The sequence below is a fragment of the Carassius auratus genome, chromosome 18 (assembly GCF_003368295.1).
Source record: "Carassius auratus strain Wakin chromosome 18, ASM336829v1, whole genome shotgun sequence".
Lineage (NCBI taxonomy): Eukaryota > Metazoa > Chordata > Actinopteri > Cypriniformes > Cyprinidae > Carassius > Carassius auratus.
This window is the reverse complement of record NC_039260.1, coordinates 11,622,250-11,635,509: the sequence shown is the minus strand read 5'-3', so window position 1 is coordinate 11,635,509 and position 13,260 is coordinate 11,622,250. Positions and strand designations below refer to the sequence as shown.

The 13,260-nt window shown below is 41.7% G+C and overlaps 1 protein-coding gene across 2 annotated transcripts in view; it reads left to right on the top strand.

The window, feature by feature from the left end:
• The first annotated feature begins 928 nt into the window (after nucleotides 1-928).
• The window catches only part of b3gat1a (beta-1,3-glucuronyltransferase 1 (glucuronosyltransferase P) a), a 71,549-nt gene continuing 59,217 nt past the window's right edge, over nucleotides 929-13,260 (top strand). For both annotated transcript variants that reach the window (XM_026287651.1, XM_026287647.1), the window contains exon 1: nucleotides 929-1,423. The gene's annotated coding sequence lies outside the window, so the exon portion shown is untranslated. The remainder of the gene's footprint in view (nucleotides 1,424-13,260) is intronic.

Genomic DNA, 13,260 nt, shown 5'->3' with positions numbered 1-13,260 from the left:
ATAAAATCTTGCTTGCACTTTATAATAGTACACAGTGTATTACTTGCAAATCACACACACACACACACACACACACACACATACACATACATATATATAATCATTTAGATCAGTCTAATGTTAAACCGTAGTCTGTTGTTAATGGTCCATGAAAGCATTAAAATATAATTCATTAAAAATAAAGAAATATTTATACATAAAGTAAATCGATATACATTTATCCCTACTTAATGTACCAGGAACACTCGCTATTATACAATTAATGTCTAATAAATTTAGTTTTCAAGCACATAATAAATAGCAATTTAGTATTTTTTATGAAACTGTGAGAACTTTTACTTCTAATAGCCATAACACCTCTTTTTGTTGTAACAAATGATAACAAACAATAACTCTTTAAAATAGAGCTTATTAAACAATAATAATATGTTAATTAAAGTGACATAGTACATAATGTATTTATTTTTAAACGAATTAACAATAAACAAATAGTTTGCAAATTATTCATAAGCACTTTCCTATTGTATACTTATTATACTTTTATCTTCTTTTGTGTTCCACACGGAAAAAGAATGTGAAACAAGTCTGGAATTACGTGAGAGTGAATAAATAATGTAAATCTCTTTAAACAGCGGTGCATGTTTCAAATATGTGTGCACTTCGCTATTAATTCAAAGAAACGCAGTGACATACAAAATCTTCATTTATAAATTAGACAGCAAAATGTCCCCTGTTTTGTTTTATGTACAATGACAGGAAGACATGTCTAACAACAAACATATATGCACTCATGCACAGAACCACTCTATCTGTCTACCAAGCCTATTTTCCCCCTCTTGCCCACCCTCACAATCTCTCTCTCTCCCTCTTTCCCTCACAGCCCACCCTGCTCTGAGCCATAATGGTACATGCCATTAGTGAGCACATCTTGAGCAAGGAGGGGGTCTCTGCCTCGGCGAAGAGGCTGCGTTAGAGCCACATAAACACATTCACAGATGTGTCTCCATGCGTTCTGACAGCCCAACTGAGCCAAGATCGCCACACTGAATGAAGACAGAGAAATCAGAGGGAGAGACGGAGAACAACCACCAAGCAAATTATCACACCATTACTGCAGGGTCTTGCCCACATCCCTCTCTCTCGGATTGTGAGCTTGAGTGAGAGCACGTCTGACAGGGAAGAGAGGAAAACGGGGGAGATCTCCCGGCAGGTCCGTCCCCAATTACAGCCCATGTTTCCAGTTTGATCCAGAAGCCACAGCACAAACAAATACAGGGATGCTCTGACCAAAAACAAATAAGAGAAGAGGAGAAATAAGAAATCAAGAGAGACACACAAAGACAAAGAGGGAGAGATGGAGGGATTTTTTTAAATGAATGAAGCATCCAGCAGCATGTGGTGGAAATAACTGCATCAACGTAAGGTAAGACAAACCTTCTTTGTGTAATCTGTCATAGAGCACAACACAAAAAGGCACACAATATTCTGTGCTGATGAGCAACAACAGAAGCTGAGACTGCTGTTTCTATCTCACGACTGAGAGAGACGGCTGCGTGGATGAGCCCTTGAGAATAAGCCATGCATATGTTAAGATGTACACGGAGATGAGCTTGTGGCAGAGACCCGAGGCAAGCCTGAAGAAAAGATTCATTCGTAATCCGCACAGAGCTCAAAGAGCACCGTGGTGTCAGCTAGAAATACTCAGTCACCAGCTGGGAGCCTTGGGAAACAGTCGTGCTTGTGTATATATTCATGAGTCGATGCTCAGTATGGATCTGTTTTGCTTCAGTTGGATCTCTTGATAATAATGTACGTAGCTTAGACTTAAAATATAGGAATTTTAACACTGCAACTCACCACTTATAGGATATTTAGTCCAGGTCGTCTATGGTTAATTTTATATTCAGCTGCAACTACACAAAATAAGTGTCAATTTAATATGCATGTCTTAGTTGCGATGCAATGATAACCACACACGTATCATAACAAAGAAGTGTCAACAGTAATGTCAGTTCACTGCTGCGGCCATGCAGCACTGCCACTTCTAATCTACACCTGGGTATTAGTGTTCAGTCATTAACGGCTTAGTTTAGGGCCCCTCCCCCCTCCTGACCCAGTGTCAAAACAACCCTGCATGCCGAAAAACAACCCCGGGAACAATGCACGGCCGGTGCTTAGCAAAAGCGTGATGCTAATTAGATGGAGAAAGCTTTAACAAAAATCAGTGCCATCAACGCTCTCTTTTATTGTGTAAAACCCAACTCTGCCAGCTGCTGAAGCAATAACAACCATAGCTAAATATGTAAATCATTACATAAGAGCATGAACGGTACCGCTCCAGGGCAGGAATATGAAGCCATTAGTAGCAATATCAACGGAAATTGCATCTCTATTAAGATGCATCTTGGATGGAGTTCCACATTAAGAAACAGATTGGGCAACTCTTACTGGAAAGTCTACCTTAAATGAGCCTGTTGCGCTATCAAAGAGACAAACAATTAGCAACTGTGATATGAAGCAGGGAATATATAAAGGGAAGTAATATCATAATATATCGTATTTGTCACGTATCTTAGTTGCAAAATTTTGAGCAAAAATCACACAGAAAGTAATGACGTCCTGTCCTTTATCATTATAGACATCATAGTTAACATGAAACGGCATTCACAACCCATTTCACTTGCCTAATAAGATGTATTCCCCCAGTGAAACAGGATTTTCAATGGGAGAAATGGGGCACAACTTGATTTTATTGAACTGGGAATTGATTGGATCATAAAAAGCAGGCGCTCTGTTCTACACCAGATTGGCTACAGACCTGAATGTGAGATTGCTGTTATTATTGAGGACTTCTTCCATCCACTGGTACCTACTTTGGAATGAATCTTGGATTTTGTTGCATCATAATTCTTTTTCAAGTTTTTTTTTTTTATCTATAGAGAGTATAGATGATTGTCACAATCAGTTTTAAAATGACACTAACCAGCATTTAATTACTATTGCCAATCATTTCTACATCAGTTAATGTAGTCAGTCTAAAACACCTTAAAAACCTAAAACAATAGCCTTAAAATATATTAATATTAATATAACATAATATAATATAATGTAAAAAAAAAGTCACACAGCTAAGCGCATTTGCAAGAGATAACAGATGTTAAAAATATTATTATATAATTATAGTAAAATACATGATATGTAATAAACTATACAGTACTACCAGATGAACTTTGCTGTTATGCTGTCTCTCTCATGGGAGCTCTCAAACCACTCAAACATTTTTAGCCTGCACTCTGCTTTGTGGAGTCAGTACATAGAACCGATGCCTTGTATTTCACCTTCAGCTATGTTAAATACCCACAAACAAAACATGCATACTATACATTCAACACAGTAATCTATAAAACCCCTAAATGAGCAACCATAACTCCCGTGATCAAACAGCACTCGAGTAGCATAGGGACAAAGAATACAAGCCAACAATATCATTCTACTCCTCAGACAAATCAGTGCAGCTGCAAGGAATTCACAAGCAGATTTCAAAAATAAAATAAAAAGCCCTGTGGGTGAAATTCACAGTGTTTCTGTTGAAAACAGTTCTGACGTAGGTATTTGAAAGCACACTAAGCTCGAGCTGCTTGCTGTAGGCGCTCTCGCTCTCCCTCACACACAACCCTGTGCACTTTCACACAAGTTCACACACTCAACCTCTTGCTCACATTTGTTCGTGTAGTGGACAAACACTTTAATTCAAACCGCAAGTGTTATGTCCCGTTTTGCTCAGGAAAATCCACATAAAAACCTGTTTTCACATGTGTTACACAGGCAAGGTTAGTTTGCTGAGGGACTCTAAGCTCTTGAAAGACTGTAAAGCGATGCACAATGCCATCTGAATCTCCATGCCACGAATATTAACCAGCACAATTGTTCCCTGAGTGACGCTACCATGGCTGCATTATTCATTCATCCCGACGCTGCCACAAAGACTTACACACCGCTATGGCCAGATCTGCTCTGTACCAGTTCGTGGTGCCCGAAGTGGAACGCTAACACACATAGCTCTCTCTCAATGGATGGCTAATGAACAGCTGAGAAACAGAATAAGGAAGAATGAAGAGAGGAAAAAGGCAGGAAAACAGATTGGCAGGCCTCAGGCTGGGCTGTTATTCTGCCTTCTTGAATTCAGCACTGCGGGGCTTTGAGCTTGTGTTTGGCTGCCATCTCTGGCCCACTTTAGTCGTGCAGTCATAGACACACACTCAAACACACTCCCATTACTGAACCCTATCACCCCCAGGGACTGCAGCTGTTACCCCCGGAAGAGCCCGGCTCATGGTAGCAGAAGAGCTAAGAAGCTAAAGTGAGAATGCCAGGCCATATTTCCTCAGTGGGGTCTCAAGTGGACACCCACCCTCCATGTGCCAAACAACTTCATCCATTCATGCTGTATATAGCTCACCTTTTTCTAAATGATGTTAAGCAGCTGTACAGAAATGGCAGGATCCTATTACAGAAGGTAATTATTGAAGAGAACAACCATCATAAGAATCATTTACTCTCCTTTATTTTGTACAAAAGCTGTTTGACCTTTTCTGTGGAACACAATATTATATATATATATATATATTGTGACGAGTCAGCTGCCTCCTCCCTGATTATCACCGGCACCCCGTCCTAAATCGCCGCCCTTCACCAGGCTCCCGACTGGAGTGGGTGTGTGAGAGGAGGGGCGCTGGACGAGTCAGGGCTGGCGGCGTGTGATGGGGCACACCTGAAGGAAGTGGAGCCTCATTACCGCCGCTGTTTAAAAGCCCAACGCGCCTCTCCTCAGGAGACCGGTCTCTTCCCCGTGCATGCACGCTGGTGTCCTCGTGGGTCCAGGAAGGGTGCGTTGAGGGACTCCCGCGCCACAAGAGACGTGAGCAGCCGGACCCGCGATCCGGAGGAGAACCGCACCCGTTTACACGGCCGACGGGCCAGGATGCCGGGCCGTCCATCCCCTACCAGCGCCGCGGCCAATGAGAGAGATGCGGCCGCTAGAGGAAGCCGCCGCCCCTCGCGCCCCGGACCAAGGAGGGGAGCGCGTGCGGCCGCCGGACTCCGCCCCTTACCTGGACCCTTCCTCCATGAACACTGCCTGACCCACACGAACCCCGCAGCACAACGAGGACACCAGATCCCCTGTTATTTTGGACACTTTCCCCCCTTTGCCCACTTTTATTCCCTTTGTTTTATGATTTCTGTTAATAAAAGCCTCTCCGAGGCCTGACGCCACGCCCACTGTGTCTGTCTTGTGCTCCTCCCGTGACACTGGTGGAGAATGCGGGCAGGCGGAGCCTAGACAGCGCAGTTGGGAAACGTCTGGTGATGTCACTCCCTCTCGCTTGCAAACGTTCGTGAGAACCCAGACTGGGACGGAGGAAAACTGGGGACAGCCTCCCAGCCACACAAGGGGTAAGTGACTTTTCCATTGTCATTTTACCCTGTGGTTGGGTGAGGCTGTCACTAAAACCCGGTTTCTCTGTCCCTGTTCTGGTGCGCTGCGAGAGGGAGGACCGCCCGGAGAGGAAGCCCCGCCCACTCCGACCGTTTGGAGCCTGGTTGAGGATGGTAGCACTCCCGTGTGGGCGGCGCCCTGATGACGGGGATGTCGCTTGGGAGGGGGAATGTGACGAGTCAGCTGCCTCCTCCCTGATTATCACCGGCACCCCGTCCTAAATCGCCGCCCTTCACCAGGCTCCCGACTGGAGTGGGTGTGTGAGAGGAGGGGCGCTGGACGAGTCAGGGCTGGCGGCGTGTGATGGGGCACACCTGAAGGAAGTGGAGCCTCATTACCGCCGCTGTTTAAAAGCCCAACGCGCCTCTCCTCAGGAGACCGGTCTCTTCCCCGTGCATGCACGCTGGTGTCCTCGTGGGTCCAGGAAGGGTGCGTTGAGGGACTCCCGCGCCACAAGAGACGTGAGCAGCCGGACCCGCGATCCGGAGGAGAACCGCACCCGTTTACACGGCCGACGGGCCAGGATGCCGGGCCGTCCATCCCCTACCAGCGCCGCGGCCAATGAGAGAGATGCGGCCGCTAGAGGAAGCCGCCGCCCCTCGCGCCCCGGACCAAGGAGGGGAGCGCGTGCGGCCGCCGGACTCCGCCCCTTACCTGGACCCTTCCTCCATGAACACTGCCTGACCCACACGAACCCCGCAGCACAACGAGGACACCAGATCCCCTGTTATTTTGGACACTTTCCCCCCTTTGCCCACTTTTATTCCCTTTGTTTTATGATTTCTGTTAATAAAAGCCTCTCCGAGGCCTGACGCCACGCCCACTGTGTCTGTCTTGTGCTCCTCCCGTGACAATATATATATATATATATATATATATATATATATATATATATATATATATATATATATATATATATACCGTATGTTTCACAGAAAAATGCCACTGAGGTTTGGAATGATTATCCCTTTTGTATGCAATTGTTGATTTTTCAAATATTTCCTCTATGATATGTAGAAAAAAAAGAAAGTCATATTTGGAAAAACTATCCGTTAACATGTAAATGTATTCAATGCATCCACTTATATCCTCGCTATATAAAGTTTTGACGTGTTACCTTGGTAAAATTTCATTACTTATTGACAGGATTAATATTAAATATGCAATAAATAAATAAATAAATAATGCTTTATCGCAAAGTTATTACCAACTCATACCCTATGAACAGTTCATGACTTCAGCTAATTCTGTGTTAATTCTGTGTATCTTCAGTAGGAAAAATTTCTCTGAACCATGTTTACCAGAATAGATCAAATTAGTCATGAGTGATTCATACAGGTCATGTTCTTGCATTAAAAATAAATAAATAAATAATAATAATAATAAAAAAACTTTCAACACTAAAAGTAATTGAATTAGAATCCTGAAGAAACAGTTAATGCAACAACACAAGATTTCCATGTTATGTGTAAAATAAAACCGAGAGAGAGTGAGAGAGAGAGAGAGAGAGAGAGAGAGAGAGAGAGAAGATGTAATCCTTGAATGTTCCCTGCATGAACCGTCTCCAAAATGAGTGATTTCACTAAGTGGAGAGAATTTTCAGAGCACAAATCCTGTCTATTCTTACTCTCTTAATGCTGAAAAGTCTGAACCATACCATATAAATGTCTATAAAGACACTGTGTACTTTACAGCGTTCTTGATGAGAATGCAAAATGAGCACCAAGAGCCATGAGGGGATAATAAGCAAATGACCTTTAAAAACAATGAAGTCTCCCTTTAGTAAATCTAATTCTGCTAAGTATCTGTCCTCCGTGTGCGTCCTCTAGAACAGCAGTAATACATAGAGCCCCCTCCCCACCTGTGCTGTTCTGTCTGGCAGCAGCCCCCAGTCCCTCAACAGCAGCTGCTGCTGCGCTCTCGATACGAGCACTATGAAATATCTGAGACCAATCAGATTTTTCTAATCCTGCAGATTCTCTGCATAGTGACCATGGCCATCTCATCTCTGGACTCTGGAAGAGCATTCATATTTAATTTTAGTCTTCATTCATATCCTTCTTACAGTATGAAACATGATTGACACAGAAAAGCACCTGGCTTTAATGATTTGGCTGCTGTTTGAGAAATTCAGTTTTGCTGAATACATGATTAAGTCACATTGTCATTTGACCTCTTGCATTTAATGACTTGTATATGTGTAATTATGTTTAATTAATAGTAGTAATGATATTATAATTAATAAATATTAAACAAATTAAAACATATTTTAAATGGAATATTTTCTCATTATAGTTGTCAGATTGACTTATTATTCAGCATTTGATTAATCATGGTCTTACTAGTGCCACAGTAATTCTTGCTAATCAACATGTTATATTATCTCCTCTCTGTGAAGCTGAATATATGACAATGCAACAAACCTGCCTTTTAAAAATATTCATAATTGTGCAGCAGAACCACTTGAACTGCAGAAAAAGGTTTTGTGTTTTTCATCGGGTTGCTTTTTGTAGTAGTTTTTGTAATGACCTGCTAGTTAAAGTAGTTACAGATAGCCTCTTTAAAGCTCTTGTGTGCTGTCGAGCATGCTGTTATGAATTACTGCCCTTCTTTTGTATAATAATCTGGCCAGAACCTTGCAGATCACATCAGCGTCATCTGGCAGGCTGGGTAGTATCTGATGCGACACTATGCTAGTCTCAGCTGCCTCTGGGTTTTGTTTTCACTGAGCAGGATTTGTGACCTGTAACGGACCTTGCATGTATCTGACAGATAAACTAGACAGTATTTAGTATGTTAACGATTTAACAAGATATTAAACCAGAGTTTAAACCCTGCTTCATCAATAAGATGACACTACACTCTTGTCTTGCACTTTAATTACCAGTAAAAAAATGGATTTAGTCAACCTCAGCCTCCTTAGCTTTGAATTAGATCGTGCTCTTTCACGTTGAGGTAGTGACTCAATTACCATTTGAGCTAGTCAAATGTGAATATGCTAAAAAAAAAAAAAACTGTACTCTGTATTCATTATGAATAACTTAAATGTCTCTTTAAAGCAGGTTAATTCAAACTCTATACTATAGCTGCTTGCCAAAAATGAACCACTGTGTATTTTGCAACCCAGGATAATAAAAACTACATGCCTAGCTACATTTTTTTAAAAATAATATTATATATATATATATATATATATATATATATATATATATATATATATATATATATATATATATATAGGTGTCTCGATAAATTAGAATGTTGTGGAAAAGTTAATTTATTTCAGTAATTCAACTCAAATTGTGAAACTCGTGTATTAAATAAATTCAATGCACACAGACTGAAGTAGTTTAAGTCTTTAGATCCTTTAATTGTGATGATTTTGGCTCACATTTAACAAATTAGAATACTTCATAAGACCAATTTAAAAAAAAAAAAACATTTTTAGCAAATCGTTGGCCTTCTGGAAAGTATGTTCATTGACTGTACATGTACTCAATACTTGGTAGGGGCTCCTTTTGCTTTAATTACTGCCTCAGTTCGGCATCACATGGAGGTGATCAGTTTGTGGCACTGTGGAGGTCGTATGGAAGCCCAGGTTTCTTTGACAGTGGACTTCAGCTCATCTGCATTTTTTGGTCCCTTGTTTCTCATTTTTCTCTTGACAAGGGGTTCAGGTCTGGTGAATTTGCTGGCCAGTCAAGCACAGCAACACCATGGTCATTTAACCAACTTTTGGTGCTTTTAGCAGTGTGGGCACTATGAGCTTCTCCTCCCTTCCTCCAGAATCTAGGACTTTGGTTTCCAAATGAAATACAAAACTTGATCTCATCTGAAAAGAGGAATTTGGACCACTGGGCAATAGTCCAGTTCTTCTTCTCCTCAGCCCAGGGAAGATGCCTCTGATGTTGTCTGTGGTTCAGCAAATTCCTTGACACGTCTGTGTGTGGTGACTCTTGATGCCTTGACCCCAGCCTAAGTCCATTCCTTGTGAAGTTCACTCAAATTATTGAATTGCTTGACAATTCTCATAAGGCTGTGGTTCTCTCAGATGGTTCTATCTTTTTCTTCCACACTCTTTTCTTCAACTCAGCTTTCTGTTAACATCCTTGGATACAGCACTCTGTTAACAGCCCACTTCCTAGGAAATGAATGTTTGTGGCTAACCCTCCTCGTGAAGGGTGTCAGTGATTGTCCTGTGGACAACTGTCACATCACCAGTATGATTGTGTAGCTTAGTGAACCAAACTGAGAGACCATTTTAAAGGCTCAGTAAACCTTGCAGGTTTTTTTGAGTTGATTAGCGGATTGGCATCACTATATTCTAATTTGTTGAGATAGTGAATTGGTGGGTTTTTGTTAAATGTGAAAATCATCTAGAATAAAAGAACCAAAGGCTCAAACTACTCCAGTCTTTGTGCACTGAATTTATTTTATACACAAGTTTCTAAATTTGAGTTGAATTCCTGAAATAAATGAACTTTTCCATGACATTACAATTTATTGAGATTCACCTAATACACACACACATACATATATACATATATATATATATATATATAGGCAGCGGATAATCAGAGTCAGAATACACAGTCCAAAGGTCAAACACAGGAATAACAAACACAGGGAAAACCTTTCGGAAATGTCAGACTGGCTAAACAAGACTTCACAGTGAGTGAGAGTGATTGTGTTGTTTTTATGTGTGTGTAAATGAGGTGCAGGTGTGGCAAGGAAATTGGCTGGTGAATGAGATGCAGGTGTGGCAAGGTGATTGTGATGCATTGACACATGGGGAATGTAGTTCGGGTGTGGTGCAACAGCATGAGAGGTGCTAGTGTCCAAGTGACATCTGGTGGTTGATGGGTGGAATGGTCTTGAGTGGAGTGCCTTCTACTGAAGTTCATGGGCACTCAATCTAATGATTGTGACAAAATATATATATATATATATATATATATATATATATATATATATAATACACAGTGGTTTCCAGCTGAAATTAACATTATAAAGGGAGTAAATCTTAAATTCTTTACAACTTTTATTTCTTTTCACACAAAATATTATTATAGCGGCAAGTTATTGATTTAAAAAAATACTTATTTTCAAATTGCAATAAAAAAGGTCCAACCCTTGTACATTTTAGCTACCCTTAAATGCCATGTTTGTTTCTGCAAATGTGTTTTTATTTTATGCTTGCTTTTGTCAGTTTAGGGTAGGTGATTATTTTCAAATCCAAAACAGTTAAGCTTTTAACACCCATCAATGGATTTCATTTCCGAACTTTGGCCATACATTCAACACCCCAAACTTACAAAAACAGATTACTTTTATTTTGTTTTGGATAAAACTGTGTTTTAGTGCAACTCTCTTAACATTTCTCTAACTTTGCCACAGGCCAAGGAGCCTGGTTGGTAATTTTACTACAGTACAGGTCCTACGGAATTCAGCACTTAACTGTTTTAAATAATGATAAAGATAAAGACTTAAATGATGACACATTGCAATATCAGCATTAAATTTAAATGGAATTTAATTCAATATGAACAATGGCAAAGTTTGTGTGAGCCAGTTCAAATATAGAAAGATAGATATTGTGCAGGCCCAAATGGGTTATGCATCATAGTGATCATGGTAAAATTTACAACATTAGTTATGTGTACAGACATCCTTATGAGCTAGAGGACTCGCAGTAGCTTACACATTCACTTTGAGCTGTTCTGAGCCAAACTTGACATCATTTTTCTCTGAAAGTGCAGTGAATCTCTGAAACTGGGAGACATGCCACTGGCCACTTTCATTTACCTTTCAAATGGCAATTTAATATGCTACTAAGATATATTCACAGAGCACTATTCTCTACCTTGGCTCAGTGTTTCACACACTGCCCTGAGAGATTATGTGTGTTTTTTACATGGCTCTTTGGAATATTTCATCTTGACTGGTAAGTAGCGGCATTCTGCAGTCATATATTTTGGTATAGTATGATGATGCTGAGCTGTTAAATTGCAGTTGATTGCAACAAGGATTTTGTGATGCAGGAAAGATCTGTTTACACAGAGCATGTCTCTTCAAGCGGAATGTACCCTGGCCTGAAATTCTGGGACTTCCATGTTAAAAAACCTTGCGAATGTGGACATTTAGCCAGCCGACTCACAAATATCCACAATGGACACATAACTGGATCATGCCCAAGATGAGGCGATGACTCTAGAAGAATGGGCCCGTACTCCAACTGGGGCATTGTAGGCCCAAAGAAGAGTACACTAGCGAAATTGGAGTCTACTATCCATCTAGAGAGTCTTTGCCTGATTGACCAGAAGCCCTTTGGTGTAGTTACCGAAGTTGACAACGGGTTGTTGCGACCGCCTATAAGGGGCGGAACGCATAATATAAATTCTCAGAGCTCTGACTGGGGCAGAGCAGAGATAACTGTCTGTCCTCTTCAGTGCAAGGAATTGCGGAGAGCATAATTACCTGTGCTCTTAAAGGAGTGAAGTCCATCTTAGGTACGTAACTGTGCCTTGGTTTCAGGATGACTTTAGTGTCGTTAGGCCTGAATTCCAGGCAGGCAGGACTAATGGAGAGCGCCTGCTGCCAGTGCTAAAAGCAGAGCAGTTTTCAGTGACAGCGACAGAATGTTGGTAGACTGTAAATTTCGCACATATAAATGACTTTAACATATTCCTCCTATATTTACCACTTTAAAAGCATTTTGCCTGCTGTTCGCCATTTTCCTATGGCCATCATGGAGGTGAGCCTGGGTGCAAGGGCCCCTTTCATCGCTGTATGGTGGGAGGAGCAATGACACACAGTGGGTGTGGCAATGGCCTCGGGGACACATTTATTAATGGAAAATAAAAATGGATTAAGTGTCCAAAGGGAAATGGTGTTCAAAATAAACAGGGGATCTGGTGTCCTTGTTGTGCTGCGGGGTTCTTGAAGGTGGGGCAGTGTTCGGGAAGCAAGGGTCCAGGTAAGGGGCAGAGTCCGGTGGCCGCACGCACTCACTCACCTCTTGGTCTGGGGAGCGAGGGGCAACAGCTTCTTCTGAGCGGCTATCTCCTCCTTGGCCCACGGCGCTTCCTGGGGATAAACGATCAGCACCCTTCCTGTATCCAAGAGGAAACCAGCATGCATGCACGGGGAAGAGACCGGTCTCCCGAGGAGGGCCGCGCTCAGCATTTAAACAGCCGCAGTAATGAGCCTTCATTCGGTTCAGGTGCGCCTCATCACACGCCGCCAGACCTGGATGATTCTGCGCCCCTCCTCTCTCACGCACTCACTCCTGTTGGGAGCCTGGCGAAGGGTGGCGATTAAGGGATGGGGTGATGATGATAATTAGGGAGGGGGAAGCAGCCGACTCATCACAGCTGCTTGCTTAATGTATTTTTGTTCACCTGCTGTTTGGGAACGTAGTTGGGAAAGACAGTTTTGGGAGATAATTATACCAAACCAATTTAATGACAGACTTTGGCTCAGGCATTTCAGAATGCCCAAAACAACATTTAAGATTGGTCTGCTGGCTAGTCCAGTTATGCTGTCTCATTCATGCAGTTGCATGACCTTTTTGATTCGCATCAATTAATTTATTTGGTTACATTGCATCGCAATTGCATTTGCAAAATTGCATTTTCTTTATTTATGTGCATCTTGTTTTTTTTTTCCATTAAGCATTTTTATGCAATATTCAATGTGCATAAAAATAGGTGGCTGGAAACATAGCTATTGCTACAATATTGACAATGGACAATGAACCCTTT